We start from the raw sequence: 24,453 nt of genomic DNA on the forward strand, positions 1-24,453 counted from the left end.
CGTTCCAAAAACATCTAATAAAGATAAGTCACTCACAGATAATTGAGAATCAAGTAGATAAACTTGTCTGATTGCCCTGTCACCATCCAGTCACCTTAGAATGTTAAAAACTTAGAGCTTCTTTCCCAAAATATTCTCATTCCCACTGCCTGGCTTTGTAAAGGGATATTCATTTGTAATTCTGGGAATGTGAAACCATGATTTATTTGTTTGCGAATCTATGCTGGGTTCTACAGTATTTTTGCCCTAGCCCAAATTCCATGGTAAGAAATTTAGGGACCTGTGTGATATCGTGAACAATAGGCTCTTATACTGCCAGGGTGTGCCCTTTCTTAGGCTATTGTACTCTGCCTAAAGCAAGCAGGCATAGCTTCCTTGGATGCTTTGTGAATTCTGAGAAGTCCAGAAGAGATTCTTTGAAAGACTGGACTGGTAAATTTGTACAAAAATTCTTTAATCAATGATTTTTTTATGATCCAACGACCATTCTTATTTTATTGACTACAATTAAGTAACGGATAAAGTGACACACAGCAGTACCTGATAGAATTCCAAATTGTGCCAAAGTCCAAACACCCATACTACTTTTTGCTGCAATACATAGTTATATGGGTGAACAAACAGAGGTGCATAGCTTTAACTTACTTGTTAACATCACAAAATGATTGAAAGGGACAGATACACTAGAAGACCTGCTTAGGGCATAACTCTGAATTTATAATAGATCACCCTCTAAACATTAGACATGTTTCAGAAAGAGACTAGATGGAGCTTCAGGAAACCCGAAACTGCCTTCCAGCTTTTTTGCTTTCTTTTCCAAGCGACTTTGGACAGCTCACAATTGCTTTGGAACTTCATTTCTTCATCTCCCATTGTTATCATCCTACCCCACCTGTCTCACAGCATAGGATTCATTGAGATGGATTAAGTTTATGAATGGAAGTATCAATTATAAAACTATATAAATACAATGTACTACTCCAGCTTTCCCAGTGACCTGGGATAGGATGTAATAATATTGGGCAACCTGAATGACATCAAATTTGCGATCGTTAAAATGGCAAAACATTTTAGAAACTTTGCCTAACCTCAGAAGAAGTCATATGATTTCTTAGAACATTTCATTTGCTTTGCTCAAGATCATCTATGACCTATGTGGGAAAAATGAAATGCTTCTAGGATAGATGAATCCAAGTTTAAGAAAATGAGATCAAAAAAGGAAAATGGGGCTGGGGTACAGCTTAGTGGCAGAGCACTGGCCTACTATGTGCAAGGCCCTGGGTTCAATCCCTAGGACCAACCAACAAACAAATAAAATGGAGGAGGGGGACAGCTAAATATCTCTAAGTTCCATAAAATTACTTTTGCCACTCTGTCTCTTATTAAAATGTTAAGGAATCCAGAGCAGTTCCTAAATGTTTAAAAAAGGACTTGCGATGTCATATCTCTCCTTCATTGCTAAAGGACACACAGGCCACTTATCCTGCACCTTTCCCTCCCAACAGCCAGATCTGAAGGGCAGGGAGCATATGTTTGAGGATATGCATCACAGCATCATTTGTGGGAGTCAGGGGCAGGAGAGATGGCCAACACCAGAGGATAAGTTCTATTTACTTACCTATTCCATAAATGACAGACTAATAATAAGTAGTGTAAAACAATATATTAGAATTATCAGTGACATACATGGCTCTCTCTCAAAAAAAAAAAAAAAACAGCATGAAGCTCAACAGAGAGATGAAGGAGAAAGCAAGGGAGGAGGAGGAAACAAGAATGAGGTACAAAACCTTAGATATAATCTGAATTAAGCAATGTGTTAATGTAAGCCTAGAGGCCAAAGCAAAGAGTAAACAAACAAAAAACACTTAATAATTAAAAGGCGAATGGATTGCCCCATCTTCCAGAGAGACCTGTGTAATTCTTCCCAAAATATTTTTTTCACAACGAGGGGCTACTTTGTGGCTTGCTCAATGTCCCTCGTGCTGCAGCACATACCCATCCCTGGGCTTGGTTTTTACCCTCAAAGGACAAGATGAAGAGCTGGCCATTGACTTCCATGCTTTTCAACATCACCATTAAAAGGCCCTTTAGCTTTCTCTTGTCCAAGCTGAATCACACCAGGGCCTCTCGCTGCTCTTTCTAGATGTGCTTTTATTGCGTTTAGTCACGGAGGAGCTCTTTTGAACTAGTTCCAAGGACTCTCCTCCCTTTTCAATTGTGGAGCCCAGAACTAGGTGGATGACCTAATCCAAGGGGGAGTGACCTCCTACTGTTTTCCCTGCTTCTTTATAAACCCCAGTTGTAGCCAGCTCCAAAGGGTGAAGAGTGAGAAGACTTGATAAAGTTACGATACTTCCAGCATTCATTATGGAAGGTTTTTATAAAACCGATTTCTCCTAGCACTAGTAGACTAGAAATTTAGAAAGGGCTGAGGGGATACAAGCACTAAGGAAGATTGTTTATGTAAACTTCCTTAGGGAGACGCCACACAGGAAGGAAAGGGAAAAACATCAGTAGAGACTCACTATGTAAGCAGATCTGTCAGGACTGAAGAATTCCAGGAAATTTCCATCTTGATCTCTCTAGATCCAATGGCTAGAATGACTGTCATTAGCTTCCTGCTCAGTATATACTAAGATCAGAATGGATCACCATCTGTCTCAGGTTTTTTTTTCTTTCTTTCCTTTTAATATACAAGGGCAGAACAGTTATTTGGAAATGACCTGGCAGGGTTTTCATGTTGGATCACATTTTATCAACACCACCGAAAGCACATTATAACAAATTATGGTGGCATAGATAAAAACTGACTTCCCTATTTTTAATCGAGCTTCTATTGCTACCCAAACATGACTATGAGCTCATAAGAGCCTAAAGCAAACAGAGTAACTTGACCATGTGATGAATAATTCCTTGAGCCCCCACATAGACTCTGAACTTCTTGATGATGAGCCAACATAAATAACCAGTTCTCAGTCTGGGCAGTATGGGTACAAGGCTTCCCATAGGGAACCTGAGCATAGCAGGAGTCAATGACTTGTCACTGAGGCCAGATTGAGGTGTGGGGCGGCCTGGGTCCCCGAGCCAGGTCAGCTAAATCCCACGATTCCAGGCAAGCGAGCGTGCTCTCTCGTACCTTCATTGGCTGTTCTCGTGGGTGATCAGATAGATTATGGGTCAGGCCAGGTGTTTTGAGAGTGAAAGGGGGTACTATTAATAATCCCACTTGGGTGATTAATCTTTTGGGCTTCTTCCTGTTTTAAAATTCTATTACAGATGAGAAAATAGGGTTCAGGCTGCTCCTGAGCACCAGGCCAGTGCTTTGCTCCCTGAGCTGGACTATCTTCCGCCAGGACTAGCTAATGCTGCAGTTATGTGGAGGATCGGGACTGAAAGATTGATATAGGCATTTCCCAGCAACTGGAAGGCACAGCCTATCCCGCTCCTGCTTGGTTGCACACTCACACACCTCAAATCCCACATGTGTTCAGCATCTACACCACTGGAATGCCAAATCCACACCAGGGCCACTGAAAGCCAGGGCAGCCTGGTGATCAGGGCCAGGGGGCAGCAGATGCACCCCCTTCCGTAGGACACAGCCTCCTGCCACCTGCAGTGTGGGACTCACCCGCATCCCCACCAGCATGCTTCAGGTAATCAGGAGGGATGAATGGAACCCAGGAGGACAGGCATTGCCCTCAGGGCCCTCAGGGGTCAGGTTTTAACTGGCAGGTTGGTGCTTTATCCATCCCTCCAGGCCACAGGTCACCTTTCTGCTGTCCACCACCCCCATTTACTTGATATTTTAGATGCCTGAGGAAACCATCAACAACATTCAACACTTAATTCAGGTTAGATCATAGCACAGCCTGTTAAAAAAATGTTCAAGTGACCCTTTGAACTAAGCCATTCCACACTGAAAGAATCTAAAAATAAAGGAGAAGGGGAAATGTTCAAAGAAAAGTTATCCAAGGAGGACATTCTCCTTGGATACAAACCTATTTTTTCAGCAGTATAAACCTATCACTTGTTTAAAAATTATTATTATTTTTATTTTTGGTGAAACTCTGAACGACAGGAAGTAGTATTTGACTTTCCAACAGTAGCATTAAACCAGGGTTGGCTATCACCCCAAAGCCAATGGAAATTAGTCCTCTTTTACCAGAGCACAGTATCCAGTCCGCAGGGCTGAGGATGGAGCTCACCTCCGCCCTCTCTTCCCCAGGACAGCTCTTACTGCTGATCCTCTGGTTCCACCACACTCCTCTTCCAGGGCAGAGCACATCAAATGCAGCTGCCACTTGCTGTCCCAAGCTGAAGTAATCTGGGACAAAAGGGCTGACATGGGCAGAGAGCCACAGGGACTGGGGTGGGTGGGATGCACAGGTTGACTGGCCTACAAAAATGGGTCCTCAAGGAAGAAGGCTCCTGGTCACTAAAGTTGGCCAAGCTCCTCTGCTGGTGCTTACCTTCTGCTCCAGAGAGGAAATAGCTCATGTTTTTAAAACTCTATGAGCATGCTGGGTCTGGTCACATGCCTGTAATCCCAGTGGCTTGGGAGGCAGAAATGGGAGAATTGCAAGTTCAAAGCCAGCCTCAGCAACTTTGCAAGGCCCTAAGCAATTTAGCAAGACCCTGTCTCAAAATAAAAAAAATAAAAAGGGCTGGGATGTGGCTCAGTGATTAAGCACCCCTGGGTTTAATTCTCAGTATATATAAAAAGAGAGAGTGCAGAATTTCTTGACATTTTGTCTCTAGAGATCTTAGGAGGGCTCTTCATTTTTTTCAGAAACACAAGTGAAATGTAGCTTCCTCCAACGAGTATAAATACATTTAACAAAGAGTGGTCTAATTCAGAAAAAGAAATCTATCCAACCAAGTCCACGGTCTGGAGATGGTTGCATACAGGATTCTACTGAAAACCCACAATCTGGGTATATTGTCTACCAACAAGTTGTTTGAAAATTCTGACCAGTAGGGTTTATATATTTTACCTAAAACTGATTCTCCCGATTGCCCCATTTTAGAATTCAGATGGCAATTATGTTTACATAACAGTCCAAAGAACTCCCAGATATGTTATTTGGGTGGAACTTACTTAATATCCCAGGGAGGGATATCACTCGTTAAGCAATTATTGTCCATCAACAGTATGACTTTAATTAGTTTCCCAACGATGGGTAGGCAAAGCCCTGGGAGAATGAGACCCCAGAAACGGCACACTGTGGTGAAAGGAGAGATAGGAACCCACCAGAACATGGCAGCTGGCCAGGGCAGTGCGGTGAGGTACTGTGGTCCCATGCCCCAGTACCCACACAGGTGGTGAGGGATAGGCAGGAAGGGTATAAGTCACAAAGACAGAGGTCACTCACTCAGGCTTTTGCCCAGGGCTGCTCTGGATATCCTAATGAAAGACCCTGGGCTAGACAGACTCACCCCAATGCTGAGAACTCATGCCATTTCCTGAACCAGCAATGGAACATGGCTGGACACCAGAGCAGAGCGCCCTGTGCTTCCGCAGAGATATCTTTCAATAAGTATTATCCTCTTGCTTAGACCAGATATTATGTAGGGAACAAAAGGAGGCTATAGTTTTGAAACATCCCTTCTTACCCTCCTTTTTGACTCATAGCACAATCCTTAAATAATGCACCTCTGAGGCTCAGAGTAATTCCTGCCGCTTGCTGCCTGGAGCACTTCTGGGTTCCAAGAATTCTCTTGGAAGGTGTTGGATACCCTAGCCAGAGCTGGAAGTATGACTTTGAGGACCCAGAGCAGCCTCTTCCTCATCCTGTAAGCTCCCATTACTGTGCTCCCCAGGCTTCCCAGCCTCTCTTACCCTGGGACACACTGGTCATAGGGCTGGGGGACCATCCCCACCCCTTGTCTGGGCCTTACTATCCTCTCAAAATACAATAAAAGAGCTGGTGACATGGCTGAGTGGTAAAGGGCTTGCCTAGCATGTGTGATGCCCTGGTTTCCGTCCCTGGTACTGCAAACAAAAACCAAGAAAATAACCAAGGTCAGAGTTGCCCACCAAAGAGCTGCTGATTTAATTGCACTGGGGTGGGGCTGAGTCCTGATGTTTTTAAAAAGATTCTCCAGGTCCAATAACCTTTAAGTTAGATGATCTCTACAGACCTTTCTAGTCCTAAAAGGTCTATATCCTGACTCTCTCATTCCTCCACTTTATGTCTTTAGTTTCTCCAAAACTACTCATAGTTTATTTTCATGTTACATTGGCTGATTTAATTGTAAAAAAGAACTATATTGTACAGTACTGCCACAGTATTGTTGAGCTGTAATTGACATCTAATAATGTACATGTTCATAGTATACAAAGTGATAAGTTTTCACAATAAGAAATGGTCACTGTAGTCACAATGGCAAACATATCTGTCAGCCCCCCCAATTTCCTGTGCCTTTGGCAATCCCTGATCTGTCTTCCTCTACTACAGATGAGTTTGTGTCTTCTACAAATTGAATCATAAGTAAATACTGTTGCTTCTTATTATTACATCCTTGGACTTTACATTTCAATACCAGGGTCTTTTTTATTTCTTTTTTCCTCCTCCCAGCCCCCAGTTGATCTTTGCTCAGAGAAACCGCTTAATCATTATTTGTTGGATTGAAAAAAAGGCCTTTGTAAAATTATAATAGCTTCAGTTTGGTGATCAAGAAGTGCCCATCGAGTTAAGGTTTTAACTTTCCACTTCTTCCCAGTTAAAAAAATAAAGCATGATTTAAAACCAAGGTATCTTAATTTAGGGTCTGTGGACTTCCAGGAGTCTAGACAGTGAGCTTCTAGATATGTGTTGAGGACAGGGGAAGCGGCTGGGGGCTGAATACCTGGGAAAGATCCTTGGCTTCTGCCAGTCTCTTAATCCCTAGATTCTAGACCCAAATGGCTGAGCTATGGAATGAATGCCACACTGTCTTCTTTTAATATCCTACATGCATTTTATAAATATGATGTCTAGTTATAAATCCTCTGTAATCTACTCCCTCCTTCTCTCCCTCCCTGCCTCCCTGGTACCTGTATTTTGTTCTCTGCCCGGCCCTGGTTGGTTATGCCTACACAGGGTTAACCTCAGGGTGTGATAAACACTCCAGGCGCTGTCTACTGCCTGGGAACGTTTGGCATTCTTCTCTTCCACATCTTCTCATCTAAGCTGTGTGGCATGAGTCCTTTTATTCAAGGGCTCTTCCTCCAGCTTAATACCAGAGTTAAAAAATCACAAACCTCCATTTCCTGAAAATTCCAGAGTTTAGGATTTCTATTAATCTTTTTTTTTTAAAGAGAGAGAGAGAGAATTTTTTTTAATATTTATTTTTTAGTTTTCGGCGGACACAACATCTTTGTTTGTATGTGGTGCTGAGGATCGAACCCTGGCCACACACATGCCAGGCGAGCGAGCTACCGCTTGAGCCACATCCCCAGCCCTCTATTAATCTTAAACAAGATCAATACTTTCATTGTTATTTATAAGCATAATGAGAACAAAAAATATACTAAGTAACACTGCAAATTCATCATTAAGCCATCTCTACTCAATCCAGAGATGCCCCCTCTTATACATCCCACATACAAAAAAAATTTTTAAACTGATCTTAGAAAAGGCTGAAATATACAGTAGCAATTATCAGCTTCTAAATAACAAAACTATGCATCTGGCAGTTACACAAATGCAGGTTTCAAAGTGTCTTAATAGGGAGAGAGCAAAAAGAAAACACCTCACCTGCTGGCCAAAAGACCAACAGGACTCCCCACCTTGCTTCATCCAAAGTCAGCTCAACCCCATGTTTGTTGGCAGGGGGTCTGGTGTTTTACTTCCAGCAGCATTCTCTGGCTCCCTGCTGGGGGTAGGCATTACATTTTTATTCTCCCTTTCACGTCCACCCTTTTCCAACAGAAAAGCTATCATGGTAACTATAGCATTTTGGTCTAGTTTCTATGCAAGTTCATTCTCTGCATTAAAGGCAGAGAATGAAAGTTACTTACGTGCAAGTGGCCAAGGGGAGCCCTGGATTTGGAAGCTGCGTTTGCTGATGCCTGCCTGCTTAAATAGCTTGGCTGGCTGACGCAAGCTGCTGATAGCACTTTTGTTTACGCCCGTGAATGCACGCTCAAGCAAGGACCTGAAAAACCTGCAGCGTGGGCAGGAGGGAAACAGTCTGCCCGGGGAGGGTACGTCTCTCCTGGTTATTCAGGTTTGATACCCAGACGGTGACTTCTGAGAGTCCCATGGAACTCTCCCCTCCTCCCATCCTCCTCATCCCTGTCCTCTTACTTATCCAAATAAGACTCTTCAAGATTGGATGGAAGATGCGGCTGCAGGAAGAAGGGGAAGCGAAATAGGACCCTGGACCCTTTCCCTCAACTTCCCTATTTGGAATGTGCTTCCTGTTAGATGTCACATCATTTCAAAGCTTAGGACTGATGTGGCTCTGCAGGCGGGATGCCCAGCTCAGTGCCTGGACAATTGCCCAATTAATGAAAAGTGGTTTTCCCTCTGGACACCGCATGTACAAATAAAGGAACAATTAAAGGAGAGGGCAGCCAGTATGAAACAACTTTAGGTCCCCTTCAAACCCTGTTTTCACCCACTCCCGGTCCGCATCTATGCTGTCCTCCTCCTTTCCCCTGCCCTTCCTTTGCTAATGAAATTCCTATCTAAGAGTTGAAAGATTCTCCACGGGATTGCCAATCAAAAGGCAGTGTGTGAGCAAGGCTATGGGAAGATGCACACCAAAGGTGAACGAATGAGCTCAGGGTCTCCTGTGACTATCCCTGGAACTGTTTCTAAAAATGAGGGTGTGTGGGGGTGTGAGGACCCAGCTGGTCGATGTTTATCTTTTCTTTTAGCTAGATACAGCAGTTAACAGTCAATTGCAGCACACTGAACACATGAAGTGGGCATGATATGGAGAAGAGGAGGGAAAGGGGCAGGCTTTGGTGAGATCATTTGTGGGGGTATCTGTGTGTATTTGCTGATATGAAGCACAAACCCTTAAATGGCAACCCTTATGTACCCCCCACTTGATTCTCTTGGGAAAGTAGCCGTATTATGAAAGAAGAGCGGCAATCATTCAGAATATTTCTTTCCCTCTTGCAAAAGAGGGTAGGTTATGGTTATAATATGTGTATGGAGAAAAGCACCCTACCTGGTCACCAGGAGATTCTTTGGTTCTCCCTGTTAGTTGTGTAACTGCCAACTGTTCTATGGACAGATCTGGATTCTTGCCCCCAGATTTCTTGAGAGCAGGGTATATGTATTTTCATCTCTTGACACCCACAATGCCTTGCATTAGTTATTATGATGATGATGATGACACTCTAAAATCTAGAAGGACAATTGTGACAGGTTCTTTGTGGAACACTTCACAGAGAGTCTTTGCTCGCTGATTCCCTACAAGTCTGTGAATTAGTGTCTTGGTGATCAACATCTTGCCCATAAGAAACTGATACCCAGAAAGATTAAATAACTTTCCCAAGGTCAGAGTAAATGGTGAAGGTGGGATTTGAATGCAGATCTCTCTGATTTCAGAGTCTGGGTTTATATTGAGAACTATTTTAAGCCAATATTTAGAAAGTTGGCTATGAATGTTTCCTCTTATCCTTAATTTTCTGCTTGTTTATCACCCGTCTTCCAGAACATGATTTCCAGGATCACAATGACTCTGTCTGCTCTGTCCACTCTTGTAACCCAGCATCCAGCACAGTGCTTGGCATATAGAAGATGCTCAATAAATATGTGCTATTTGCTCAGCTTCTAAATTCCTTTGGAATTTGGCAACAATAGAGTCTCATCTTGGTTCAGTCAGATACATTTCTTTTGCTCCTACATGATGTGTTGGCTTCAAGCTATTTTCCTTTTCCAGCATATCACTGAGATGAAACCAAAAAGCAGTTTGTATGTCACCAAGATTGTTCTCTTTTATATTGTGGACCTCAATGAAGCAGCATTGTCTCCCCTCATGGTGACATGTGATGCAGTAGATACGTGCATCACATCCTTAAGCAAAAACATCCAAAGACAAGTAGGAAAGTGCCTGGGATTTCTCCTAAGTATCTTTTTTTTTTTTTTTTTTTTACTTGTTAAGAGTAGAAAATCTTTTCAGAAGCCATGTACAGACTTCCACTTACATGTTCTTGCTGAGAACAGGGTAAATGGCCACTACATTGACTAAATCCATCATTTGCAAAAAGGAAATGAATCAGGCTGATGATATAGTTTCTTCACTGGGCACAAGGGAAGGATTTACCTTCCTTAGACAAATAGCTTAGGATGCAGTTAATAGGGGAGATGTAGAAAAGTGCTACCAACAGTTCTGCCAATCCAGGAAGTCATTTAAATGATAACCAAAACTGCTTTAGTTTAGTTCGGAGCATGGTAATTTGGTTTCACCATATCAGCTTGATTTTTATTTGTTTGTTTTTAACAAGGAAAGCTTGCCCTGCCTTTCAGCAAAATTAAAAGTATTTGAATGACTCACAAACAAGGGAAGTAACTGGCTTCAGTGACATTTTTGTTGTTGTTTTGGGTTTTCCTTATAGGTTTGGAACATTATGTCACTACTGATTTCTAGAGACCAGCACACAGTCCGTCAGCCTCTTGTTTTGGTACCACGAGGGATCGGTGATGTTGTTGGTTTCTTAGAAACGCTGGTTCCAATACTGCAAATACTTATAAAAAGATAGCAACACAGTCTTTAATGCTTTAACACTCATTTGCCCTACTCCTCCTCTTGCCTATTATACTTCAGTGGGACTTCCTAATCCACGTTTGCATCTATCTCAGCCACTGCCTGGAATATGCCAACTAGAAACACCTTTCTCACAGTTCCTCTCTCTGCCGTCAACAAACTTCAAATGAACACAGGCAAATAGTTCGTTCTTACCCTTCTATTTGCTGTTCTAGACTTTTTCTTGGGAATTCTAGAACAGACCTTGGGCATTCTTTTCTACATGGTCAAAGATCAAAAGAAATGGGAGAAAAGATAAGCTAGTTGTTCAGCTGCACAGGGGAGGAGCCTGTCTGGGAAATGGCAGATGCTCAACATATGTCTGGTGAGTGAGTGGGAGAATGGTGGACAGGAAAGAGTGAAGGCTTTTGAATCATGCGGATTCACTTGTGTTCACCACCTATGTGATCCAGGGCAACTTCTCTCAGCCTCAGTTTCCTTATGTGTAAAATGAGAGTAGTGATATTTTTTCAGAGATGTGTTGTAAACATTAATGATAATATATGCAAAGCACTTAGCATTAATGCCTCAAACATAATATATGCCCAATAAAATGGTAGCTACTGCTAATGATTACAACCAAGCCCATCCCTAGTCATCTTTGTGAAATCCACAAAAAATTGGTAAAATTTAGCCGGGGCAGGCCTGTAATCCCAACGGCTTGGGAGGCTGAGTCAGGAAGATCACGAGTTCAAAGCCAGCCTCAGCAATGGCGAGGCCCTAAGCATTCAGTGAGACCCTGTCTCTAAATAAAATACAAAATAGGGCTGGGGATGTGGCTCAGTGGTTGAGTGCCCCTGGGTTTAATCCCCAGTACCAAAATAAATAAATAAATAAAAATTAGTGAAATCTAAAACTCCTCATTGCTATAGCGAACCAGGGCATTGGTAGAGCCACATAGAAGGGAGTGATAGCTGGTTAGTAGGAGCAGCTAATCTTTTCCTACCCAAAATAGAGATTATGGTGCAGGAAGCTAATTTATAATAGGGGGAATGTGGAACTAACAAGGGTGGAAGAGACAGAAGCCATTCCTCAAGAGACAGAAAATTACTGACATTTCAGCAAGTTCACAATGTACAAATCTCCCAAGGACCAAAATCTGAGCTGTAGGAAAGCAAATGAGGAAGAGGTGCGGTCAGAAGATAGGAGCATCCCTGCCCCAAATTCTGCCCCTAGAATATGAACTTGCAGACCCAGAGACTGAATCTGCAGACCTCTGGAAGTTCTAACTGACTTAGGGCCCTTCTTGGCCTAACCTGGCTGGGACCAATGAAGTGGAAGAAGCAGAGTGGCAGATGACAGAGAAGCTGCACAAAGAAAAATTTGAATGCCAACCCACTGATAGAGACAGTTCCCCTGGCTTCTCCTGGTAGAGGAGTTCTCATGATCCCTGGTGAGCGGGGAGTGAAAGTCAAGACGTAATTACACTAGGTATTCTTGGTAGTTGGTTGTTGACATGGTAATGATGCCGTCATCCTTTCAATGAACTGTATAGGCTTTATTCAAGGTGTGGATTCCATCATTTCATCTGACCCACTGTGTCCTCATGGAGCCCTAGTCAGTCGATGCCTGGTGGATAGATGGGGTGGCCCATGAGCAGTGCCTGTTACAGAGGGGCGCCTGGACGGAGCTGTTCAATTTGGGGTGACCCTAATTGTGTTCACCTTTCTGCTTAAGAACCAAAGTTTCTTCAGCTTCCTCATCCAGGGTCTAATGCATGAGCAGGTTCCAGGCTCATAATGAATGAGCTCATTTCCTTGTCATCTCATTCAGGTGATTGGCTGGAGGAGGGCAGCCTTGGATAACGGGGGAACGGACATCACCCCCATCCATGGATTGAGGGAGGGAGGAGGTCTCTTTCTTCACCTACGAATCCTGGCTCCTTTCCTGAACACCAGGGCTTCGCTGTTGCTGGCAGAAGCTGCCAAGAAGCACAGGACATCATTCTCGAGGGGGCGGGGGCGGTGCCTCACCTAAGAGGCGGTCCCCTGGGTGAAGGACGGGAAGACGCTGTGGGTTGAGGCCACCCACCCAACGGCAATCCCCTGTGCGGAGGAGGAGAGTCCCCACACCCCTCCTGAAATTCCAGGGATGGTCTCTGTGCTTTGAGAAAGCAGCCAGCCAGGAGCTGGGGCAGAGAACAACAGAATCCTATGGAAAAAGGCTCCTTGGCCGGGCAGCAGACCTGGCCCCTCTGCCCCCTGGTCCCTTGGGCTCCTGGTCTGCACTCCTAACCTCTGTGCAGCACAGCCTTTGCAGCCACTTCCAACGCGTCTCACCGGAGCCCCAGGTGGCAGATGAAGAGCAGGCGTCGCCTCAGCCACACTGGGTGCTCCTGACCCCAAGTTCCACCAAAGTCGCTTGAATTCTACTCATGGTTTTACTTGGCTACAGAGAGGACAGGGAAAGGAAGACTGAGCGGACAAACAAATGAAGTTGAGAGACAAAGACAAGGCAAAATCTAAGTACATGTTTGACACAGTAGAGAAAGAAAGGGTTGAAAATGATGTAGGCTAGTCAGGTGCCTCAAACCTGGAATCCCAGCAACTAGCTGGGGGCTCAGGCAGGAGGATTGCAAGTTCAAGGTTAGCCTCCACAATTTAGCAAGACCCCCAGCAACTTCAGGAGACCCTGACTCAAAATAAAAAATAAAAAGGACTGGGGATATAGCTTCACATCCTTTGGTTTAATCCCCAATACCAAACTCTTTTTTTTTTTTTTTTTTTTAAGATTTAAGTTAAATCATGGAGCAGCAGGCCAGAGAGGGGGAAGATTTTTCAAAATTTAATGTATGTGTGTATGTACATATGTATTTATACTAGGAATTAAACCCAGGGGCACTGTACCACTGAGTTACATCTCCAGTTCCTTTTTATCTATCTATCTATTTATTTAAAAATTTTAAGAGCATGTCTTTTTTTTTAATATTTATTTATTTTTTGGCGGACACAACATCTTTGTTTGTATGTGGTGCTGAGGATCGAACCCGGGCTGCACGCATGCCAGGCGAGCGCGCTACCGCTTGAGCCACATCTCCAGCCCTCCTTTTTATTTTTATTTGGAGACACATGGTCTCCTTAAGTGGATGAGGTTGGCTTCAAACTTGGAATCCTCCTGCTTTTGCCTCTGGAATCTCTGGCATTAAAGGCATGCACCACCAACAGAGGAGAGCTTTGACTAGAAGCCACAAGACCCTTTTCTTCCTCCCTCCTTCTCTGCCCCAGAGGCACCAAGATGGAGAGGCAGATGTCACTTTGAGAAGTTCATACCTTCATCCTCTCCTCCTTGTGTTAAGGAGGAAGCAAACCTGATAGGTTCTCTGAGGTCCTTTCTGTTTTAACCTCCTGTCCTCCAAGAGAAGCATTTCTGGGGCAGGTGAATGGGGAGGAGGCCCCAGAGCAGTTCAGTAAAAATCTGCCTCCTCCATGGCCCTCTCTGAGGTTTCTGCAACCAGGCCTGGCAGGTCTGCTGGCGATGATTTATAGCTGCTTCTGGAACACCTTCTGATGTGGCATGTTACATAAATAATGGTGCACACTCACGCATCTAGCTTTTACCTCTCTAGAGAGTCAGCTCCCCGACTAGACTTTCCAGTGGGTTCTGAATAACCTGTGTGAGGACCTGGTGTCCCAGTTTGACACACCTGACTTTGTCCTCTGACTCTGCCTTCTTCATGGTACTGCCAGTAGATGCCCTGATGTCCCAGAGCCCAATCTCAGGCTGAGAACAATTGAGGGTTGTGTTGGGTTTCAGAGGAGAGGCTTTGGAGACAGATTGGACTTGGTTCAAACCTGTGGTGTCCACCTTTCTAGTTTTCCATAATTGTCCTAATTTTAGAACTGCAAGTCCTGTATCCCGGAAAACCACTCAGTCCCGGGGAAGCCAGGATGGTTGGCCAGTCTCCTTCAGCTCTCTCGTTCCCAAGACATTAACTTCTTTGAGACTTAGTTTCATTCAGTGTGAAATAAGGATAATAATAATAGCAATCTCATAGAGTGTGTTTGAGGACCAGAGTTGAACTGCATCTAAAGGTTCAGGAAAGAAGTGGAAGACTAGGTGACAAAAATCCTATCTTTCTGCCCCCTGTCTGAAGGAGTAAATGTCTCCTCCCCCACAATGTGCTTTGACTTTTCCAAGTGTACTTATGAGGGCAGCTCTTGAGGATTCCAGAACACTCTTCAGAAAGCCTCCCCGGCTCTAGCTAATGCAGAAGGGTGGATTAAGCGCTTTCCCAGCCCTGTGATTATCCGATAAAGAGTAAATGACTGTTTGCAGAAGTCACTTTTAGCAGCTACCATTTGGGAGTCACAAATAAGGGATTATGAAGCTTTTTCTTTTCAGCCTCTTTGTTGCTACTCAGCTATTGTCTACAGAGATTCTAACCACGTTCTGAATGACTGTTTTCCAGTAACTACTGTTTCATGGCTCAATAAGGAAAAGAAGTCAATGTTTTCTAAGGACTCCCTTGCAAGGCATTTGCAGTGCAAGGGTGGATTTCACAGGCATCTTAATTCCTGGCACTAAACGCTGGGAGCTGTCTTGGAGACCAGAAGCAGCAGGCAAGAACTCCATTAACAAAAGAGAGGCAAGGGATTATTAATGCAAATGCCCTGATAGAAGGAGGCCTAATCAAAGACACCATAGAAAACAAGCTGCAGGCAGAGAGGGAGGATTTAGAACACGAGAGTGTCAAAGGGACCAGGCTTCTCTGACCGGAAGGAAATGATTGGGGAATGATCTTTCATAATTGAGCTGAGTTGAGTCAGAATTATATGCCAAGGGCTGGGATTATTCCATGTGTAAAGACCTTTACCAACCTGGCCCTCCCACCCCCCTCAAATGAAGCAAAGATCATTAAATTAGTGCCAGATTCTGACTGAAAATAAGGGTCTGCCAAAGCTGGAAAATTCAACATGCAAGACTCTGGCGCCAGTGATAATGAACTTGTTCGAGTCCATGGCAGTTGGGGACACAATTTTGCATAATTAGAATACCTTTGGAAATAGAAAGAAAAAAGGGTCTCTGCAATTTATGTAAATTCACTGATTTACATAATGAGTGTGGTTAGTGGTTTCAACTCCTAAGGTACCTCCTTGACATCTACATTCTAAATTAACCAAGGGGCAGAACGTCAAAGAGAGCAATATTGACTGCTTTTAGTGGCTCAGAGAATTACCCCCAGACTTTGGGGTAATTCTACAAAAGTAGATGTTTCTAGGTTACCACCTCATTCTTTCTCCTATGCTTCCCATCCTTTCCTGAAGAAAATGAAATTCTGAAACACTTGATTTAAATGTCAAGAAATTTAATTATTAGAGTAATGCAATAAGGCATGTCCATTATCCACTTCAACATAATCAGTCATCCCAAGACCCACTGGCTTAAATGAACTAGAGTCATTTTGTTACCTTTCCTGGTTTCTTTTTTTTTTTTTAACCTTTCCTGGTTTCTGTGGATCAGGAATTCAGAGAGGGCTCTGTGGGGAAATTTGGCTTGGGGTCAGATAAAGCTGGAGCCACAATAGAAGAGGGGCTGGAGTCCCTGCGGCCTCCCTGGGCATCTCTGTCTTTAGAGTCTCAGCAATTTCTTTCCACATGGTCTCTCTCTAAGAGTCAGGTTGAGCTTCCTTACAATATGGTGACATCAAGGCAACTAAATGCTCCAGTGCAAGACCCTACTCCCAAGACAGCAGCTCCATCAACTTTTATGACTGACCTTAGAAATGTACCCTCCCTTCTATAACATTCTGTTGGTTACAAGTGAGTCACAGCCCATCTACATTCAGAGGGAGGGAATTCAGGACATTACCTCCTAATAGAGAAACAGCAAGTTTCTAAAAGGGCAATGTAAGATGAGAGCTAGTGTGGCCATCTCTGGAAAAGACAACATAACATCAGTCATAAATAACTAATGACCATCACCTTTTAGGAAAATATTTGTATTTTAAGAAAATAACATATTAACCCAGATAAATTTTTAATGAATAGAAAAAGTATTGAAGAACTTGTGTCAATTGCCTTCAATCCCTTGTTCTCCACCATAAAGCAGTTGAGTGTGTTTGTTCTATTAGTTTCCTGAGCTGCCATAGCAAAGTACTACATGCCTTGCGTGTGTGTGTGTGTGTGTGTTTGTGTGTGTGTGTGTGTGTAGCGGGGGGGTGGGGGTTGCTTACCATTAGGATGTACGGTCTCACAGTTCTGGGGGCTAGAAGTCTGAGATTGTAGTGTTGGAGATGGATTCTTTCTGAAGTCTGTAAGAGAGGATCTGTCCCACACCTCTCCTCTGTATCTGGTGCTTGGCTGGTGGTCACCTGTGTTCCTTGATTGTAGATGAATCACCTGGCCTCTGCCTTCATCTGCACCTGGCCAATGGTGAGTGTGTCTGCATCCAAATTTCCCCCAAGTCCAGTAATAGCAGATATGGTGCCCAGCCTACTCCAATGTGACCTCCTCTCTTACCTAATTACATCTGCAATGATCCCATTTCCAAATAAGTATACATTCTGAGTTATTGAGAGTTATGGCTTCAACATATGAATTTGCCCAACTCAACCCATAAAGTGTCTCCTATTTTCTGATATGGTCTCTGAGAGTATGTCTGGGGCTGTTTCTATATTCTCCTAATACCTTTCATTATATAGCTTCAAGGTGCATAGGATTTGTCAAGAATGTATTGCCCTTGTAACCTGGGGCTCATCTATGCAACAATTTAGTTGCAGGCTTAGGAGCATTTTATTGACTTGGGGGACTTAATATTGTTCTCTCGCTCTCTTTCAGTACTAGGCAGACATTTAAAAATTTATTTCCTTTTGATGTTTAAAGTGAAAAGAAAAAAAGGCAAGCATATTCAATGACCTCATCAGGGAAGCCACAAATCTCTGGTTTTCCTGTCCTGGTGCTTATTTTATACTTGATGCTTTCAAAATACCATCTAATCATTAAATAGCCAGTTCCCACTACATCTTTGTGAGATGTAAGAACTCTTGCCATTTTTAGTAAAGGAAATTAAAACAAAAAGCACCAAGATGTCCTGCACAAGGTGATATCACAAATACCAGAGCCAGGTGATTGCCATTTCATGAACTGAATCTTGGTCCTGTGCAAGCCCAGGAACAGTCATGGCCTGGTCTTTTCTCTTCTTCCTAGAAGCTAAATTCCCACTTTCGCTTTTGTCCTATAGTCACCAGGGAAAGGAGGGTAGGGGGTTTGCAGATGCCAGCGCACCAGGACATTGCCCAGCAGACACCCACTGGGAGAAAGCTTATTAGAATCTTAAGGGGAACCCCTGGGATGTGAAACTCCAAGTCTGCAGGTGTGGGCACCATGGTGCACTCCCTTTTGAACCTACAATGTGCTGACATCTGGGAAATTTTAGATTCCATAGGCAGCAATGAAAATGATGTGGAAATTATGCCTTTTAGTCCTAAAACACTGTAAGCTTCTTGCGATTTGTTTGTTTTGCACTAGGGATTCAACCCAGGGGCACTTAACCCCTGAGCCACATCCCCAGCCCTTTTTATTTTATATTTTGAGATGGGGGTCTCACTAAGTTGTTTAGGGCCTCACTAAGTTGTTGAGGCTGGCTTTGAACTTGCAATCCTTCTGCCTCAGACTCCTGAGTCACTGGGATTAAAGGCATGAGCCACCGCGCCCTTTGAGCATCAGTTCTTAATAAATATCATAGCGAACCTTATGGGCTTTCCTTCATTCTGGCAAGGTGCTGCAGGACAGAATCAGAGACAACTCTGTGCTGTCAGGCAGAGACAACTCTATGTGGCCTGGAAGACAACACAACACCTCTAAAACTTAGGAAATTCTCTAATCTGCTCTTCCTGCCTATGCCTGCATAGAGAGAAATCAAATTATCTTACTTAAAGTGCCCACTTGGACCACTGTTCTACTCTGAGGCCATGGAAGCAAAAGGCATGATGGAAATCCCATTCACCTTTCCTGATGCCCGACAGCCCTTTCTGGGCATTTCTCCAGAGTCACCCACTTCAAAGCCGACTAGGGGCTTTTCACTGGGTCTTTTTCTGGATAAGAATTTTGGTTTTCACATCAAAATGCCATCTTAAACCTCACACTTAAATTCTAAGCATAGGGTTCTCAGAATTCAGGTGTGTTTTCATAATCTGTAGGAAACTCATCCTATTTCTCATTTTATCTTAGCCGCTAGGAATCTCAGAGTCAAATTTAGACCTCATTTTCACTGTGTATTCTTAATTTAGGTTCTTAGGTATAAAACTGCCTTACTCAGTTCAAGTCTTCATAGTTGAATTACAGACTGAGTGATTCAAATAACAAAATCTTGTTTCTCTCTCTAATATTTTGGTCTAAGGACTAGACTATGTAGGAAGGGAAGTTTCCTGGTTCATAGCTGTCTTCTACTGTGTTCTCAGATGTCAAGAAGAGGGCGGGAAAGCTCACTGGGATGTCTTTTAGAAGGACACTAATCCCCTTTTGTGAGATCTCTCCTCTTATGACTTCATTACCTTCCAGAGGCCCCATCCCCTGATACCATCCCTTTAGAGGACATTCATTTCAACATAGGTATTTTGCACAGACACAGACATTCAGAGCATAACAAAAAACCTTAACACACATAACTTATTAGTTCCATATTTTAATGATTTTATTTTAGAGGATTTTTTTTACTACAAGCTACCTCAGATCTCTTATAAGAAATAACGTAAGCATGGGATTCACAATAAAGACATATATCCATATAATATTCAACCTTGAGAATATCCTTAAACATCACAGTTTTGTCCACAGGTTGATCCGAGGACCCTGATAAATGACAACTACTTCTGGTATTTAGCTGGGACACACCCACACTGCCATACTAAAGTTAATGTGCCACAGCCCGGATGGCTGGGCAAAATAACGGGGGGTGGGGGGGGGTGACGAACAACTTGTGTATGTTGATACAGCAGGAGTAGGAGCCGTTTATTGTAGGACAGGAGCGATATTTATACATTCCACACAGCTTATCTAATTAGCATAAACTAGATACATCAGTCAACCAATAAGGAATCTCCACACTTAATGGCTCGCTTTTGTTACTTCTCAAACCACTCCCTCTGGCATTTTGCCAGGCGTCATCCAGACTTGTTTACAGACTCTAACATTTTCCAGGCGCCATCCTGACTTGTTTACAGACTCTAACATTAATGAACCCTTTCTGTATGAATTGTTGAAAGCCATGGCCCTGAGCATCCTGAGTCTCTTCTCCAACCCTCTAACTCCACTCTCCCCTGGGACCACTCCCTCCTGCACCTGCCCCAGGGTCCAGCAACCAAAAGAGACCTAAAGGATCAGCTCCTGGATGTGATCAGAAGCCAATCTCACAGATGGGTGCTTTTGCCACTCTGGTTGTTAATTTTTAAAAATTTTTTTGGGGGTTAGGGGTACCGGGGATTGAACTCAGGGGCTCTCAACCACTGAGCCATATCTCCAGCCTATTTTGTGTTTTATTTAGAGACAAAAATCTCACTGAGTTGCTTAGTGCCTCACTTTTGCTGAGGATGACTTTGAACTTGTGATCCTCTTGCCTCAGCCTCCCAAGCCGCTAGGATCACAGGTGTGTGCCAGCGCACCTGGCTGGTTGTTAATTATTTTAATATCCCCTTCACAGAGAACATTTTGCTCTTCTTATTTCCTGCTGGTGTGAGCATGAGCTTTGCTTTTTTTTTTAAAAAAATATATTTTAGTTGTAGACGGACATAATATATTTATTTATTTATTTTTATGTGGTGCTGAGGATCAAACCCAGTGCCTCACCCATGCAAGGTAAGCGCTCTACCACTGAGCCCCAGCCCCAGCCTGAGCTTTTTCAAGTTCTGGGTAGAGTGCAGACCCTGGAGCTGGACAGCCCTGGTTCAGCCTCACCTAGTCCCTGTGACCTCAGCAGTTTCTGTGCCTTCCTTGTGCTTCATTCCTTTACCTGGAGGTCAGAGTAGCAGCCACTGCTTGGGATTGTTGTGTGAAATAAACAAGTGTATACAGTCGGCCTTCCATATCCTTAGGTTCTGTATGTGCAGATTCAACCAACCACGGATTGAAGATATTTTTAAAGTTGCTTCTGAACATGAACAGACTTTTTTTTTATTATTCCCTAATCAATACAGTTGAACAAATGTGTACAAAGGATTTAAATTGCATTAGGTATCATAAGTCATCTGGAGGTAATTTAAAGTGTACAGGAAGATGTTCTTATAGGTTATATGCAAATACTGTAACTGTTCTATGCAAAGGACTTGAGTGTCCATGGTTTTTGGTACCCGTGAGAGTTCTGGAACCCAGCTCCTACAGATGCCGAGGAGTGCTGTATACGTAAGCAGTTAGACCAGTGCACAGAGCAAGCACATTTTTATTGACTGTTATTATTGAGCATCTTATGTGTGCCAGACAGTGCTAAATGTTTGGTGTTTGTGCCTCATCAAGTAGATATTATCAACCCTAAAGAGAAACGTAGAAATGAAGAAATGTGCCCACAGCTACAGAGCTAGTAACAGGCTGAGCAGATTTCAATTCCTCGCTCTTCCACCCAAAGCCCATGCTTTGCCCTCTGCCTCTGATTCTTTGGTGGAGGCAGCAAGAGGGTACAGAAGACGGCCAGGAGCTCGCAGGCACCTTTGGTGAATGCTGAGCCGGTGAAGGTGCTCAGTGGGAACAGAGATCTCGAGGAGGATGGGGGCACACGGGCTTCCCGGGGAGTGGGATATTCTCAGTCACTCAGGCTTGAGTCCTGGCGTCATCCCCGTCCCTCTGGTGCCCTCCTCCCAGCTCCAGTCACTCAGCTCTGCTGCAGTGGCGTCTCTCACACCCCTCCCATTCCTTCCCGCCTTGTGCTAACACTCGCTCCAGGTGCTCATGACCTTATGTCTAGATCATGGCAAACGCCTCTTACCTGCTCTCCCAGCCTCTCGCCCGTCATCCCTCCCGCCACATTATTCCTGAAGAAACTGCCTCTGCCAGTGATCTCACTCAGAACCCTCCAGTGACCACCCAGTGTCAACCAGCTGAGAAGTGCAGCTCCTCAGACCAGCATTTGAGCTCCTTCTTCATTAAATTCCAATCTGCATTTCCCAACTGCTCTCTCTTGTGAGAATCCTATGGTTTAGCCAGCAAGTTGACTTGCAATTTCTTTCTTCCTTTTTTTTTTTTTTCGGTAATGAAGATGGAACCCAGGAGTGCTTAACCACTGAGCCAATCTCCAGCCCCTTTGTTTTTTTCTATTTTTTTTTTTTTAGTTGTAGATGGACACAATACCTTTATTTTCTTTATTCATTTTTATGTTGGGCTGAGGATCGAACCCAGTGCCTCACACGTGCTAGGTAAGCACTCTACCACTGAGCCACAAACCCAGCCCTCCAGCCCTTTTTTATATTTTATTTTGAGACAGAGTCTCCCTAAGTTGCTTAGGGCCTCACTAAGTTGCTGAGGCTGGCTTTGAACTCACGCTCCTCCTGCCTTAGCCTCATGAGCCTCTGGGGTTACAGGCATGTGCCACTGCGCCTAGCCACTTGCTATTTCTTAAACACATTCTTTCTTTTCCTGCCTCCCAGCCTTGACCCACTCCATTCCCCATGCCTGGCACCCTGTCTCCAGCCTTCTAAACCCTGCACACCCACCACAACTCCACTTGGCCCATCCCTGCTGTGACACCTTCTCTGCCCACTCCAGGGCAGGGGGACCTGTGATAGCACTCTCTTGGCCACCACCCTGCAGCCTTGTATTACCTATTAGCCTTTGATTTGCGGATGCTCTACTTTTCCAGTTACTCGGGGAATGTCTTGTAGCCAGAGGAGCAAAGACACAGATGGCTGGAGGGTGCTGACATGGGGAGGTGGTGGACAGCCTGCTGGTCACGCTCCTGGGCTAGGAAATCAGACAGACCAGGCTGGGCCACACCTCCGCACTAACCAATGAGGTACTCTTTGCCAAGATACCCAATCTCTCTCTATCTTCATCTGAAAATGCAGATATGACCATGTCTCCCTTGTAGGGTGGCTGTGAGGATTCAGTAAATTGGTGCACACAGAGGGAGCCTTTACCCAGGGCCTGGCACATAGATCAAGTTCAATTAATAGTTGTTTTTAGGGGCTGGGGATGTGGCTCAAGCGGTAGCGCGCTCGCCTGGCATGCGTGCGGCCCGGGTTCGATCCTCAGCACCACATACAAACAAAGATGTTGTGTCGGCCGAAAACTAAAAAATATTAAAATTCTCTCTCTCTAAAAAAAAAAAAAAAAAAAATAGTTGTTTTTAGGACCGGGGATGTAGCTCAGTGGTAGAGCACTAGCCTAGCATGCACAGGGCCCTGTGTTCAACCTCCAGCACTGAAAACAACACAACAACAAAACCAATGAAGCAATAAGATCATGCTCATTATGGAGTGTTTCTTTGTTTTTCTTCAGTCCTAGGGATTGAACTCAAGGCCGTAAGTGTGCTAGGCGAGCACTGTACCACATTTCATGGCCCTGCCCAGCTGACATTAAGGAGCTACACCCCTTGCCCCATGCTCATTTTAGAGAGGAGAAAACTGATGCTCTGAAAAGTTTGGTCCTGTGGCTGATGAATCAACCTCGATTCAGCCCTGAGTCCAGAGATCATTTCTCTCCACTAAACTTAATCCAGTAAGTTCCTGAAAGCCGACAAAAAGACTTGGACTTCCTTATGATTCTGTCAGTACATCACAGATTGTTTGACAACATGTTATTGCTGGGCAACTGGGAGGTTTCTTAGAACACCTCGGCAGCCAGTTCTGTGGGCTGAGATTGCTATTTGCCTCCTACTATTTCCTCTGCCCACCCCACCTGCCTTCAGACTCCTGGTATTTAACTGGGCATAAGGTCACCTGAAACAGAAGTCAGCCAACGTTTCTTGCAAAGGGTGGAATATAGTATATAGTTTAGGTTTTACAAGTGGTCTCATTTCAGTTACTCAACCCTGTCTTTGTATACCACAACAGCAGGCATTGACACTATGTATAGAAGGGAGTGTGGCTGTGTCTGTCCCTACAGCCTTTGTTTACATACACAGGAGGAGGGCCAGATCTGTCCTGTGGATGCAGTTCGCTGACACTTGACACAGTTGACCTAAAGTGAAGATGCCATTGACTAACTAAGATAGAGATACCTGTGATGGTTAACTATGTGTGATAGCTTGGTAGGCCCACAGTGGGCTCAGATATTTGGCCAAACGTTATTCTGGGTTTTTCTGTGAGGGTATTCTCTGAGATTAACATTTAAGTCAGTGAACTTTGAATGAAATAAATTGCCTTCCATCACATGGGTGGGCCTCATCTAATCAGTCTAAAGCTTGATTGACCAAAACGACAGCCCTGAGCAAGCCCCTATGAAGAGGGAATTCTCCAGTGGACTGCTTTGGACTTCATCTGCAACCTTGACTTTTCCTGGCTGTCCAGCGCTGCCTTTGGACTAGACCCAGAACACCAGCTGTCCTGGGTCTCCTTCTGCCTGTCCATCCTGAGGTTTGGGTCTTGCCAGCTTCTGTAATCAGATGAGCCAATGTCTATATAGACACATCCATGGCTTCTACTTCTTGAGACAACCCTGCCTAATACAATGCCATTTCCCAGCTGCCCTTGTGGCAAGAGGTCTCCACGTGTCCAAGTTAACACCAATGGAATATAAAGAAGCAATGCTGTGCTGAGGATATTTATATCCAGGAAATTCATTTAAA

General features: G+C 44.0%; 1 protein-coding gene across 1 annotated transcript in view; it reads right to left on the reverse strand.

Annotated features, from left to right (window-relative positions):
* The window catches only part of Hopx (HOP homeobox), a 29,795-nt gene extending 22,528 nt beyond the window's left edge, over positions 1-7,267 (reverse strand). The window contains exon 1 of the mRNA XM_048784538.1: positions 7,244-7,267. The gene's annotated coding sequence lies outside the window, so the exon portion shown is untranslated. The remainder of the gene's footprint in view (positions 1-7,243) is intronic.
* Between the last annotated feature and the right edge of the window lie 17,186 nt (positions 7,268-24,453).

The sequence above is a fragment of the Marmota marmota genome, unplaced genomic scaffold, assembly GCF_001458135.2.
Source record: "Marmota marmota marmota unplaced genomic scaffold, marMar, whole genome shotgun sequence".
In the NCBI taxonomy this organism is placed as follows: Eukaryota; Metazoa; Chordata; class Mammalia; order Rodentia; family Sciuridae; genus Marmota; species Marmota marmota.